We start from the raw sequence: 13,543 nt of genomic DNA on the forward strand, positions 1-13,543 counted from the left end.
ATGGGGGACACAGAGTTCCAGTGTATAACTATATAAAAAAATATCGTTGCAAGGTGATCTCATATATCTAACCTTGTCTCAACATTTTTCTGAAAATCTTTGTCATTCATAAGACAATTATTAATTAGATATAAGTTTAAAAGATGAAGTTACAAGATACCCCAATATACTTATATCTTTCCCAATACTACTTGAACTACCACCGTTCAAGTTATAATCAGTTTCAAAAGTTCATCACATAGATGAGACTACAAGACAAGATTTGAATAGATTAAATCTTTAAAATATTATTAAAGGAAATGAAGTCATGATATACTTCATTAAGTTCTGATATATATATATATATCCACATATACATCTTCTTTATACAATTTCCTGAAAACCTCTGTCATGTAAAGTATGAACAGAGTTTGAAATATCCAATAAATTTGGAAAGGAAAAGAATTTTGGCATAAACCAGATATCTTGCTGATCAGGCAAAGATACCCATAAGTAACCTTTTCTACTAGTAGATGGACGAATTCCCCACTGGTCATCACCCTGGTCTTAATAGGACCTTATGCTGGACTGCCACTCAGCCACTTATGCATTTGATGGACTCCCACTGAGCCACTTACACTATTATGGACGCCCACTGAGCCCATGTTGCTTATGCCGACTCAATAGATGGACTTACTTCCCGAACGTTGGGTAAGTAATCAAGTCATTTACCAAAACTGCAACCGTGTTGCGAATATAAAATACACCACAGAGCCGGATCCCTCAGGTTTTGAGCGAGTATTTAAATCCCCTTAAAAAGGAAGATCTTAAATAAAAAAATGAGTTTTGGGATCCGCTCTAACTTTTAAAAATCATTTTGAAGACTCGAAAACACTTTATAGAGTGTTTGGAGTAAAGCTGATTTAATGAAGTAAATCAGTCCCCAAAATATTTAGAAAATGACTGAATATTATTATTTAAATAATATTCCCATAAAGAATAATCTTTATAAAAATAATTGAAGTAGAAGTTTTAAAACTTATACTTGAAACGAGTATTAAATAACCAAAGATATACTTATATGAAAGTACTATCTTTATTTGAATAATCGAAAATAAGTTTGATTATTTACACCTTATTCTTTAATAAAATAAAGAACAAATCTCAGCAAATAATCGGAGTCATAGATCCTCAAATGAATATTCAAAAATATTCATTAAATAATATAAACTGAGTCATAATCCCTCGAATGAATATTCAAATAATATTCAGGTAATAAAATAAAAGGAGTCATAAGTCCTCGAATGAATATTCAAAATAATATTCATTTAATATAAAGGAGTCATACGCCTTCGAATAATATTCGAAATAATATTCAATAATAAAATAAAGTTAAAGTTATCGAATAAACCTTATTCGATTAATAGTTTTGAAAACTATGACCATATATATATATATAAGTATATATATATATATATTTATATCCATATATACAAAATCTACTCGGGATCCTCGACTCCCGGTTTTAGAAAATATTTTCACCTTTGGGTCCCTGTACTAAGGGTATACGCAACTACTGCTTATTTCTAGCATAGGTATTATGCAACTATAAGCATTGAAATCAACAGATAGATAACCAGATTACGAAACAGACATGCATATATACCATATCAGCATGCTCCAATATATCGCAAAAATTGCTAATAACAATCATGCACTTATCACAAGATAATGCATATACATATATTTACATCACAACAACAGTATAACGGGTAGAAAACTTGCCTGAGCGAATGGGGGTTACGAATGGCTCGGGACGAGTCTGGTAACCTATAAACAACAAGTAAGTTGGAATTAAACCAAAGTCACTTGTAAATCTATACTTTAACTAATTTAGACTCTAACGCTTGTTTTGCGCTTATTGATTCTCTTAAGTCACTCGGGTACCCTCGGCTCCACTATTTTTAATAATTTAACCTTTATGAGTTTTAAGGCGATTCCTTCGCGAGTGTCTTACCAACTGCCTAACACTCTTACCATAATTGTTTCATACATTAATTAACCCTTTTTGGTCTTTAACCTATGTTTCAAAGTAAGGCGAGGGGAAAAGTTTCGTTCGCGAAACGCCGTTACTTAAAACGGTCGTTTCTCCTAAACCGTGCATCGGAATCGAACGAACCACATATCAAAACGAAGCTCGTAACACGAGCTATCTAGACATAGCAATGGTCATAATATAGCAGGGGGTTCTTGGGTCCTAATGTTATGCACAAAAACAGTCTAAAGAAAATCGGACGTTACGACGGCTATGTTTACGTGATTTCCCAAATTTAAACCATTCAAAACCAACCACAATTCAACCCCAAATCAATCATACCACCAACATCCATCCAAAACACACTCCAACAGCCCCATCAAATCAATAATCATGCCTCTCACCAACTAAAATACTCATAACAAGCTTTAACATGATTACACACCCATTACCCTAACCCTTCATCTAAACATTAGAAAATCTAAACAACAAAACTTAAAGCTAAGATCATGAAGAGTTATACCTTCCTTGAAGCTTTTAATCCATGAAAGATCCTTGGAATGCCCATGGAAGCCTTAATCTAACCTCCTACAAGCTTGTTCTTTCAAAGAAATCAAGAACACAAAAATTAATTTCAAGAAAGTACTATTCACCATCTTCTTTCTTGATTTATAGAAAAAGATTGGCTTGGAATTAGAAGCTTAAACTTATAGGAAGTATGTAACTTAACTAGGAGAAGCTAGGATAATTACCTTGCTAAATAGTAAGTGGAGGAGCTTGGACTTTCATTTTTTAAGAAAAGAGGCCGAGAGCTTGAAGAAGAAAATGGGGGACACAGAGTTCCAGTGTATAACTATATAAAAAAATATCGTTGCAAGGTGATCTCATATATCTAACCTTGTCTCAACATTTTTCTGAAAATCTTTGTCATTCATAAGACAATTATTAATTAGATATAAGTTTAAAAGATGAAGTTACAAGATACCCCAATATACTTATATCTTTCCCAATACTACTTGAACTACCACCGTTCAAGTTATAATCAGTTTCAAAAGTTCATCACATAGATGAGACTACAAGACAAGATTTGAATAGATTAAATCTTTAAAATATTATTAAAGGAAATGAAGTCATGATATACTTCATTAAGTTCTGATATATATATATATATCCACATATACATCTTCTTTATACAATTTCCTGAAAACCTCTGTCATGTAAAGTATGAACAGAGTTTGAAATATCCAATAAATTTGGAAAGGAAAAGAATTTTGGCATAAACCAGATATCTTGCTGATCAGGCAAAGATACCCATAAGTAACCTTTTCTACTAGTAGATGGACGAATTCCCCACTGGTCATCACCCTGGTCTCAATAGGACCTTATGCTGGACTGCCACTCAGCCACTTATGCATTTGATGGACTCCCACTGAGCCACTTACACTATTATGGACGCCCACTGAGCCCATGTTGCTTATGCCGACTCAATAGATGGACTTACTTCCCGAACGTTGGGTAAGTAATCAAGTCATTTACCAAAACTGCAACCGTGTTGCGAATATAAAATACACCACAGAGCCGGATCCCTCAGGTTTTGAGCGAGTATTTAAATCCCCTTAAAAAGGAAGATCTTAAATAAAAAAATGAGTTTTGGGATCCGCTCTAACTTTTAAAAATCATTTTGAAGACTCGAAAACACTTTATAGAGTGTTTGGAGTAAAGCTGATTTAATGAAGTAAATCAGTCCCCAAAATATTTAGAAAATGACTGAATATTATTATTTAAATAATATTCCCATAAAGAATAATCTTTATAAAAATAATTGAAGTAGAAGTTTTAAAACTTATACTTGAAACGAGTATTAAATAACCAAAGATATACTTATATGAAAGTACTATCTTTATTTGAATAATCGAAAATAAGTTTGATTATTTACACCTTATTCTTTAATAAAATAAAGAACAAATCTCAGCAAATAATCGGAGTCATAGATCCTCAAATGAATATTCAAAAATATTCATTAAATAATATAAACTGAGTCATAATCCCTCGAATGAATATTCAAATAATATTCAGGTAATAAAATAAAAGGAGTCATAAGTCCTCGAATGAATATTCAAAATAATATTCATTTAATATAAAGGAGTCATACGCCTTCGAATAATATTCGAAATAATATTCAATAATAAAATAAAGTTAAAGTTATCGAATAAACCTTATTCGATTAATAGTTTTGAAAACTATGACCATATATATATATATATAAGTATATATATATATATATATATATATTTATATCCATATATACAAAATCTACTCGGGATCCTCGACTCCCGGTTTTAGAAAATATTTTCACCTTTGGGTCCCTGTACTAAGGGTATACGCAACTACTGCTTATTTCTAGCATAGGTATTATGCAACTATAAGCATTGAAATCAACAGATAGATAACCAGATTACGAAACAGACATGCATATATACCATATCAGCATGCTCCAATATATCGCAAAAATTGCTAATAACAATCATGCACTTATCACAAGATAATGCATATACATATATTTACATCACAACAACAGTATAACGGGTAGAAAACTTGCCTGAGCGAATGGGGGTTACGAATGGCTCGGGACGAGTCTGGTAACCTATAAACAACAAGTAAGTTGGAATTAAACCAAAGTCACTTGTAAATCTATACTTTAACTAACTTAGACTCTAACGCTTGTTTTGCGCTTATTGATTCTCTTAAGTCACTCGGGTACCCTCGGCTCCACCATTTTTAATAATTTAACCTTTACGAGTTTTAAGGCGATTCCTTCGCGAGTGTCTTACCAACTGCCTAACACTCTTACCATAATTGTTTCATACATTAATTAACCCTTTTTGGTCTTTAACCTATGTTTCAAAGTAAGGCGAGGGGAAAAGTTTCGTTCGCGAAACGCCGTTACTTAAAACGGTCGTTTCTCCTAAACCGTGCATCGGAATCGAACGAACCACATATCAAAACGAAGCTCGTAACACGAGCTATCTAGACATAGCAATGGTCATAATATAGCAGGGGGTTCTTGGGTCCTAATGTTATGCACAAAAACAGTCTAAAGAAAATCGGACGTTACGACGGCTATGTTTACGTGATTTCCCAAATTTAAACCATTCAAAACCAACCACAATTCAACCCCAAATCAATCATACCACCAACATCCATCCAAAACACACTCCAACAGCCCCATCAAATCAATAATCATGCCTCTCACCAACTAAAATACTCATAACAAGCTTTAACATGATTACACACCCATTACCCTAACCCTTCATCTAAACATTAGGAAATCTAAACAACAAAACTTAAAGCTAAGATCATGAAGAGTTATACCTTCCTTGAAGCTTTTAATCCATGAAAGATCCTTGGAATGCCCATGGAAGCCTTAATCTAACCTCCTACAAGCTTGTTCTTTCAAAGAAATCAAGAACACAAAAATTAATTTCAAGAAAGTACTATTCACCATCTTCTTTCTTGATTTATAGAAAAAGATTGGCTTGGAATTAGAAGCTTAAACTTATAGGAAGTATGTAACTTAACTAGGAGAAGCTAGGATAATTACCTTGCTAAATAGTAAGTGGAGGAGCTTGGACTTTCATTTTTTAAGAAAAGAGGCCGAGAGCTTGAAGAAGAAAATGGGGGTTTTGTGTTTTTTGATGAAAATGAAATGTTTTGGCTTGGTTGGTTGCTTTTTGTCTTGTTTTTGGTTAATTACTTTTCTAGCCTTAACTTTGTGTGGTTTTAAATCAACCACATCTCCTTCCCCTTATGTCATGCTTATGTCACATTGCTATGTCATCATCCCTTCTAATCTCTTTGATTAGCTTCTAATTGTTTGCCTAATGACCGCTGATCTGTTATACGGTTCGCTTAACTTTCGTTTTCGTTTATCGTTTGAGGGATCATACCCGGGATCTTATTACTTAGGTTCCCTTAACCTTTCTTAATACATTATATTCCTTTTTATGATCCTCTATTATAATCCTTTAATTTAAATCCTTTTTATCCTGTTACCTTATACTCAATTCTCTCCGTATCTAGTGTATTTTCGGGAAAAATCAAAGTGTTCGGAATTGGATTCTGACGATCTTTGCATACACTTATATACCATATAGAGTACTAATAAAACCTCAGAATATCCATATCAGAACCCCTACATAGTGTGGCATGAAAAAAATTTCTCAATCAGCAAAAACACTATTCATAAGGGTTTCAAAAAAAAATTCCCAAAAATTGGGGTTATTACAGTCTCCCCTCCTTAAAAGGATTCCGTCCCGGAATCAGATAGAAATGAATAGGGATACTTTCTTAGTATTGCACTTTCTAACTCTCAAGTCAATTTTCCCATATTGTGGTTCTACCATCAAACTCTTACTAGTTTGATAACCCTTCTCCTAAGCACTCGTTCCTTCTTAATCTATACCCTTCCTGGTTGCTCCATATAGGTTACGTCTGGTTGCATGTCTATGCGCTCCTATGCCCCTATTTATCTGGCATCCGAATTACACTTCCTTAACATTGATACGTGAAACACGTTATGACTTGCTACATGTTCTGGGGTAAGGCTAGCTCATATGCTAACTTCCCAATACTTCTTAATATATCCAAGGGTCCAACAATTGGTGGACTTAGCTTTCCTTTCTTTCTGAATCTCATTAATTCTTTTCAAGGGAATACTTTTAACAATACAAGGTTGCCTCCTTCCTATTCTTTGTCCTTTCGTGTCAAATCGACATACTTCTTATGTCCTTCCTGGCTACTACCAGTCATCCTCTGATTAGATCTATTATATCCCTGGTCCTTTGGACTACTGCGGGTCCGAGCATCTTGCACTCTACAACTTCATCCTAACATAAGGGAGATCGACATTGTCTTCCCTCAAGGATCTCATAAGGCGATACCTCAATACTGACATATGATCTATTGTCGTAAGAATACTCAACCCGTGTTAAGTGATCATTCCAATTTCTTTCAAGTCTATTGCACAGACTCTCATTATAGCTTTTAGCATTAGAGCTTTTGCTTCTCACTACCCATCCTTTTCCAGTTCGTAGTCGCTACTACCTTCCGTTCCTAATATTATACTAGTTATACTTTTGCTCGTTAGCGTTCTATAACCTTTTAATAACCACGTTAACCTTAGTATCACGAATGTGTTTCCATTCCGAATACTACCACAACTTTATTACTCCTTTTTTAGCTGTTTCTATTTCCCAAAGTTTGATCAATCATATAGAAGTAAAGGAATTTGTTGAGAGATCACTATGATCATGAACACTTGTTATATCGCATAGTTAGTACAGAAGGTGGCCAGCCTTTAGTACTTGACAAGCAATTAAACAATAGATGGTATCCTACTAGGCTTCTATCACACAGATAGATAGTCATTCGGCAATACCTCCCCTTCTGGAAGGGTTGTTCTTCTCAGCTTACATGAAATGAAAAGAAGAGAAAAGAACGAATTGAAGAGAATTGTATATATATGAAAAAAATATATACTGCCACAAAATATCTGGCTTGGAACCTACCTCTGAACTATAGAGGTTTGTCATAGGAGAACAAAACATATGTATTTATATCAACATCAAGTATTATCGCATCGCATTTTGCATGCTTAAATATTTTTTGCTATTCCGTCCATCATTCTATGGACCCATGCTCTTCCTCGAGCTTATACACAATCACCACGAAACTCCCTCGACATCGAAAATCGAATCTGGGTTTTCATTCCAGACATCACCGTTACTAAAATTCTATGCTTGCACTGCAACCTTCCTCGTATAGTAATACGACTCTCTATTGATAAGTAGAATAAATATACAATAGGTAGATACTCTACTTAATTAGTCTATCAATGATAACTTATACACTACCACGACCCGATTAGTGGTACTCAATCTCAACACCCATTCCAATACAACTCTCATGGTTGTAATCAGCTCACTACTCGCAGAATCATTGCTGCCTTACTATGGTCCACCACTGACCTATTGTCGTCATTCACTTTTCCATAAAATCTTAATATCTAACCATACGGAGTCCATACATGTCGTATCAAATCATTCTAAGGAGGTAACATAATCACCATTCCTGATTCATGAAGAACACTCCTGATCCTGACATACATACATGACATGAAGCAGATAAAATTGCAGAAGAGTTTCAATCAAAGCAACGATAGCAGGTTAATACCATTCTAAATCATATGCCTTAAATAGAAGACTTACTCAAAGGTTCGTCTAGTCCTTTTTGAAACATGGTCCTGGCTTATCTCAAGATAGGACCTTCTAAGATAGATAGCCCGTTCATGGCGATTACACGAATTATACCTTTACCAACTACTATTACGGTTGGGTATTGCACAGTCATCAGAAGGAATGTCAATCTTCCAAACCATAATACAACCTTCATAGTTTTAACCATCATCACTGTATTCTTTTGGCACACGCGCCTATAATTATCCACTTACCTTTAAAGTGTCGGCCACCTCTTTGGCCTTTCCTGATAGTAAAATTTCCTTACAGTCAATGTCATTTTAACCACCTCCAAATAAATTTTCTACCTTATTTCAATCACAGCTTATGTGAAAATGCTGTTCTTTAATATCTGATGAGTAAATAAAAAAAAATATCACCATTTTTCCATAAGTTATTGCCTCAGTCTTTAGAGGCTAATCACTGTCAAGACTGACTTTCAATCATACTTAGAACATCTTTTATCTTAAGTCCTAATTGCCCTGAACAATTTCGACCATTACTGGTTCGATCCATACTTTCTCGTGGTTTAACACGTGCCCCACTTGGCAACATTATAATTACGTCATATTTCCTTTATCAACATTTCTATTCTTGAGAATTTTGAATATTACCTTTCTCCTTGTAAAACCTCTAAGGTTATTCTTCAATCGTTACTCCTGTATTCCCAAGATACAGGGCATATCAAGATACCATTTATTAATACCAGAATCATTGTCTATATACTTCTGAAAAATTTCTCCACTGATTCTTAAAGGTTGTTTTTACCTTAATCATTTCCAATTCATACTGTCAAAACTCACATTATCCCTATTAAGGGTGAAATTCCAACTTTTATGCATTCCCCGAGGATTCATTTTAAGTTACCGATGTTCTATCCTTAATTCCACCTTTAAAAGGTACCTGCCTTCTTCCATGGATAAATCAAGTCATATATCCCTGATAAGGGTGTCTTATTCAATCATTCCCACCTCGATAGTCTATACCTAACTTCATAATAGCATCCTTATTCAAATTGAGGTCAATCCATATGGCCTCCAAAAGATAACAATGGTCATCCGCTTTACTTTCCTGATTTGGTAATGACAACATGGATGTCTTGGAAGATATTGGTCATGTTCAACATGAACTTCTTCTTAATAATTCCTTATGTACTTTTGTTGTTTATCTCAACAGTCACCTCAATGTTGGGATATCTTTCATACCTGGCGTCTCCCTTTCTGGGTATCATGCCACCGGTCTTACACTTCCCATTCTTGAAGGTCACTTCCTTCATCCAATTTTCTTAATTTCTTACTTCCTTGTCTCCTTAGTCTATCCGCGTCTCATTATTTACCCTTCAAATTATCTCAAGGTTTCATTGAATTCTCCCAACTTACAGGGGATAATTATATATGTATCTCTTATGCCTTCAACCATCTATTTTAACTCATGGTGAATCACCCTCATCCTGACGATTACATACTTTTCTATGTCTATTGCTACGAGTCTTTAGGGTTTCCTCATGCCCAACTCCCTTATCATACCTCAAACTCTATTGCCTTTATATTCCTTTCCACTTCAGTTTCTTTTTATTTTCCTTTCTCTTATCATTATTTCATGAACTGACACAACATAAGTATTGATTCCAAACATCCCGTCATTCTGGATTCGTGTCCTCAGAACGAATCTTGATAACTTTTACAACTTAGATTCATAATTCATCATACTCATCCACTTTTGTTCTAGCTCCAAAGCTTTTACACTATCTCCTTATCTTTGGGAATTACTTTCCCGAAAACAATTGACTGAACTTAAATCAGTTTATTCTAACCTCTGGCTCCGTGCCTTTCTTGGTCTTTCACCAGCAGGTGGTCTCTCTCTTAGGAGGGTAAGTGATAAAAACAGTCTTTTGTGATTCGTCAATCATTTAAAATCTCAAATGATTCCTATATTTCCTTTAGCCAGGCTCTTGCCTCGACTGGGTCAGCTTGTTCCTTAGAACTCTAAGAGCTTAGCGACTTAAAGGTCATGAAAGAATTTCCTACCGCATTGTTTCCTCAAGGTGGTGGTTGGGGATAATAGTCTAAGTTCTTTTTAGACAGGTCCATGAATTGCCGTATAGGAGTACCGTCTCGGGTCTCCTTTCCTTACTCGATTTTCTGTTTCCTTAGTATGAAATGTTTCATCCTTCTCCCATACTTGGGGTTATCTTATACGTTAAAATCCTCATTTTCCACTTCATTATGTTATGGGTTCCTTCTATCTTGATGGCGTCCTCCCTGACTATCACATTCAGGGTTTGCCCTTAATCTTATTCCTTGAACTATGACTTTCATCTAAGATCTCATCTTTAAGCTCTTGAACATTTGGAACCCCAATTCTATAGGAATACCTCATTATTCCCTTATCATTTTTCTCGGTATTAATCTCATATCTATTTGTTGGCTCTCTGCCTTCATTCTTCACTTTTTCTCGCACAATATGTTCTTTTCCGATAATTCGGACTGTATTGCAATCTCAAACAGCTTTTCGGTACCGGCTCCGGTTACCTTAACTACTATTTCCAAAATCTCTTATAAACTCTCCCAAAGACATTATCATCTTGAGTCTCTCCTTTTTTACTAAGGGCATCAGCCACCACATTGGCTTTCCCCGAATGATAAAAAATCTCCCAATCATTATTCTTGATTAGCTCTATCTGCCTCCTCTGGTATATGTTGAGCTCTTTCTACGTGAAAATGTACTAGAGCACTTATGGCTTAGGTAATTCTCGCACTTCTCTCCATACAAGTAGTGCCTCCAATCTTTAGGGTAAAACTATTTCCATGAGCCTAAGCTCATGGGCGGGGATATCGAATTTCATATTACCTTAATTGTCTTGACATGTACGCGATTACCTTACCGTGCTGCATAAGCACGCACCCTAAGCCCTTGTGCGAAGCGTCACTACACTTCACAATATCTCCTTTTCCATCCGGCAACGCCAGCATAGGGGCCGTCACCAACCTTTGCTTCAGTTCTTGAAAGCTGTTCTCGCATTTCTCTGTCCATTCGAACTTCTCAGTCTTACGAGTAAGCCGCGTTAAAGGGGCTACTATCTTTACAAACTTGAACGAACCTCCGATAGTGACCGGCCAATCCTACCTCTGGTAGTCGACCTAACCATGGTCATCAATTCATCAATGGTCCTTTATTCATTCTTGTCAGGATCCTCCATGGGATCCTCCTCAGCAACTATCCCTTCTAGGACAACATCCTCAATATCAACATCATCCGGTCCTGCGTTAGGACGCTCTATCGGATCCACAATCCGATCTCCAATTAGTAATAAAACATCATCGCGCTGTTTCTCCTCAACCTCAGGGTTCGGATTCCCGCTACCATATACGATAACGAACTACGCTTCTATCACGATATTTATAAGGGTTCTCATAAGGGTTTTAACTATCAGTACTACGTTAGGTAGCCCGACTATGAACTTGGCAAGAGTTCTTATCATCTTAGTGAACTTATTATCTTAACGTCACATCATCTCTGAGGTTTATAACGCTTAGCTCTGATACCACTTCTGTAACACCCCCAGATCCGGGGTTGGGGATCCGGGTTGTCACGAGTTCCATTTCCCCTAATAACACCCAATCTTAATAATAAATCAACTATTCTGTACTGTGACCCCACAATAAACACACACACCACACGTTATAGTCTCAGAGATGAACATCCAAAAATAATCACAAGTCATTTTATTCCACAATTATCTGCCAATACACCTTAAAAGGTTTTCTGAATAAATTTACATTTTCTTTGCCATTATTACAATTCATAAATATACATAAGTCTGGTACATCATAAGTTGAAAACCTAGCCTATTGGTAGTTCCTACCTCAACTACAGCGACATCCACGCCTACAGGAAACTGCGGAATGTTTCCTATCCGCCTGCAAATTGGGAGCTTAGTCCTATTCATCTTTTCTATCTGTTGTTGTGTGATGAAAGAAGAAAGCATGGGTGAGCAGCAAGCCCACCAAAATAATATGTATAATGATTAATAGTATATGAGCCTTCTCATAGTACTCATGAAAGTCTTGGTCAAAAGAAATGAACCAAGTTGATATCTTAATGCGATGAAGTCGCAAAATATTTAGTATATATACATATATACTTTTCAAAATCTTGGAAGTCCTCTTCCATGCATAATACACACAGAGTTCCAGTGTATAACTATATAAAAAATATCGTTGCAAGGTGATCTTATATATCTAACCTTGTCTCAACGTTTTTCTGAAAATCTTTGTCATTCATAAGACAATTATTAATTAGATATAAGTATAAAAGATGAAGTTACAAGATACCCCAATATACTTATATCTTTCCCAATACTACTTGAACTACCACCGTTCAAGTTATAATCAGTTTCAAAAGTTCATCACATAGATGAGACTACAAGACAAGATTTGAATAGATTAAATCTTTAAAATATTATTAAAGGAAATGAAGTCATGATATACTTCATTAAGTTCTGATATATATATATATATATATCCACATATACATCTTCTTTATACAATTTCCTGAAAACCTCTGTCATGTAAAGTATGAACAGAGTTTGAAATATCCAATAAATTTGGAAAGGAAAAGAATTTTGGCATAAACCAGATATCTTGCTGATCAGGCAAAGATACCCATAAGTAACCTTTTCTACTAGTAGATGGACGAATTCCCCACTGGTCATCACCCTGGTCTCAATAGGACCTTATGCTGGACTGCCACTCAGCCACTTATGCATTTGATGGACTCCCACTGAGCCACTTACACTATTATGGACGCCCACTGAGCCCATGTTGCTTATGCCGACTCAATAGATGGACTTACTTCCCGAACGTTGGGTAAGTAATCAAGTCATTTACCAAAACTGCAACCGTGTTGCGAATATAAAATACACCACAGAGCCGGATCCCTCAGGTTTTGAGCGAGTATTTAAATCCCCTTAAAAAGGAAGATCTTAAATAAAAAAATGAGTTTTGGGATCCGCTCTAACTTTTAAAAATCATTTTGAAGACTCGAAAACACTTTATAGAGTGTTTGGAGTAAAGCTGATTTAATGAAGTAAATCAGTCCCCAAAATATTTAGAAAATGACTGAATATTATTATTTAAATAATATTCCCATAAAGAATAATCTTTATAAAAATAATTGAAGTAGAAGTTTTAAAACTTATACTTGAAACGAGTATTAAATAACCAAAGATATACTT

This window comes from Apium graveolens, chromosome 6 (assembly GCF_009905375.1).
Source record: "Apium graveolens cultivar Ventura chromosome 6, ASM990537v1, whole genome shotgun sequence".
In the NCBI taxonomy this organism is placed as follows: Eukaryota; Viridiplantae; Streptophyta; class Magnoliopsida; order Apiales; family Apiaceae; genus Apium; species Apium graveolens.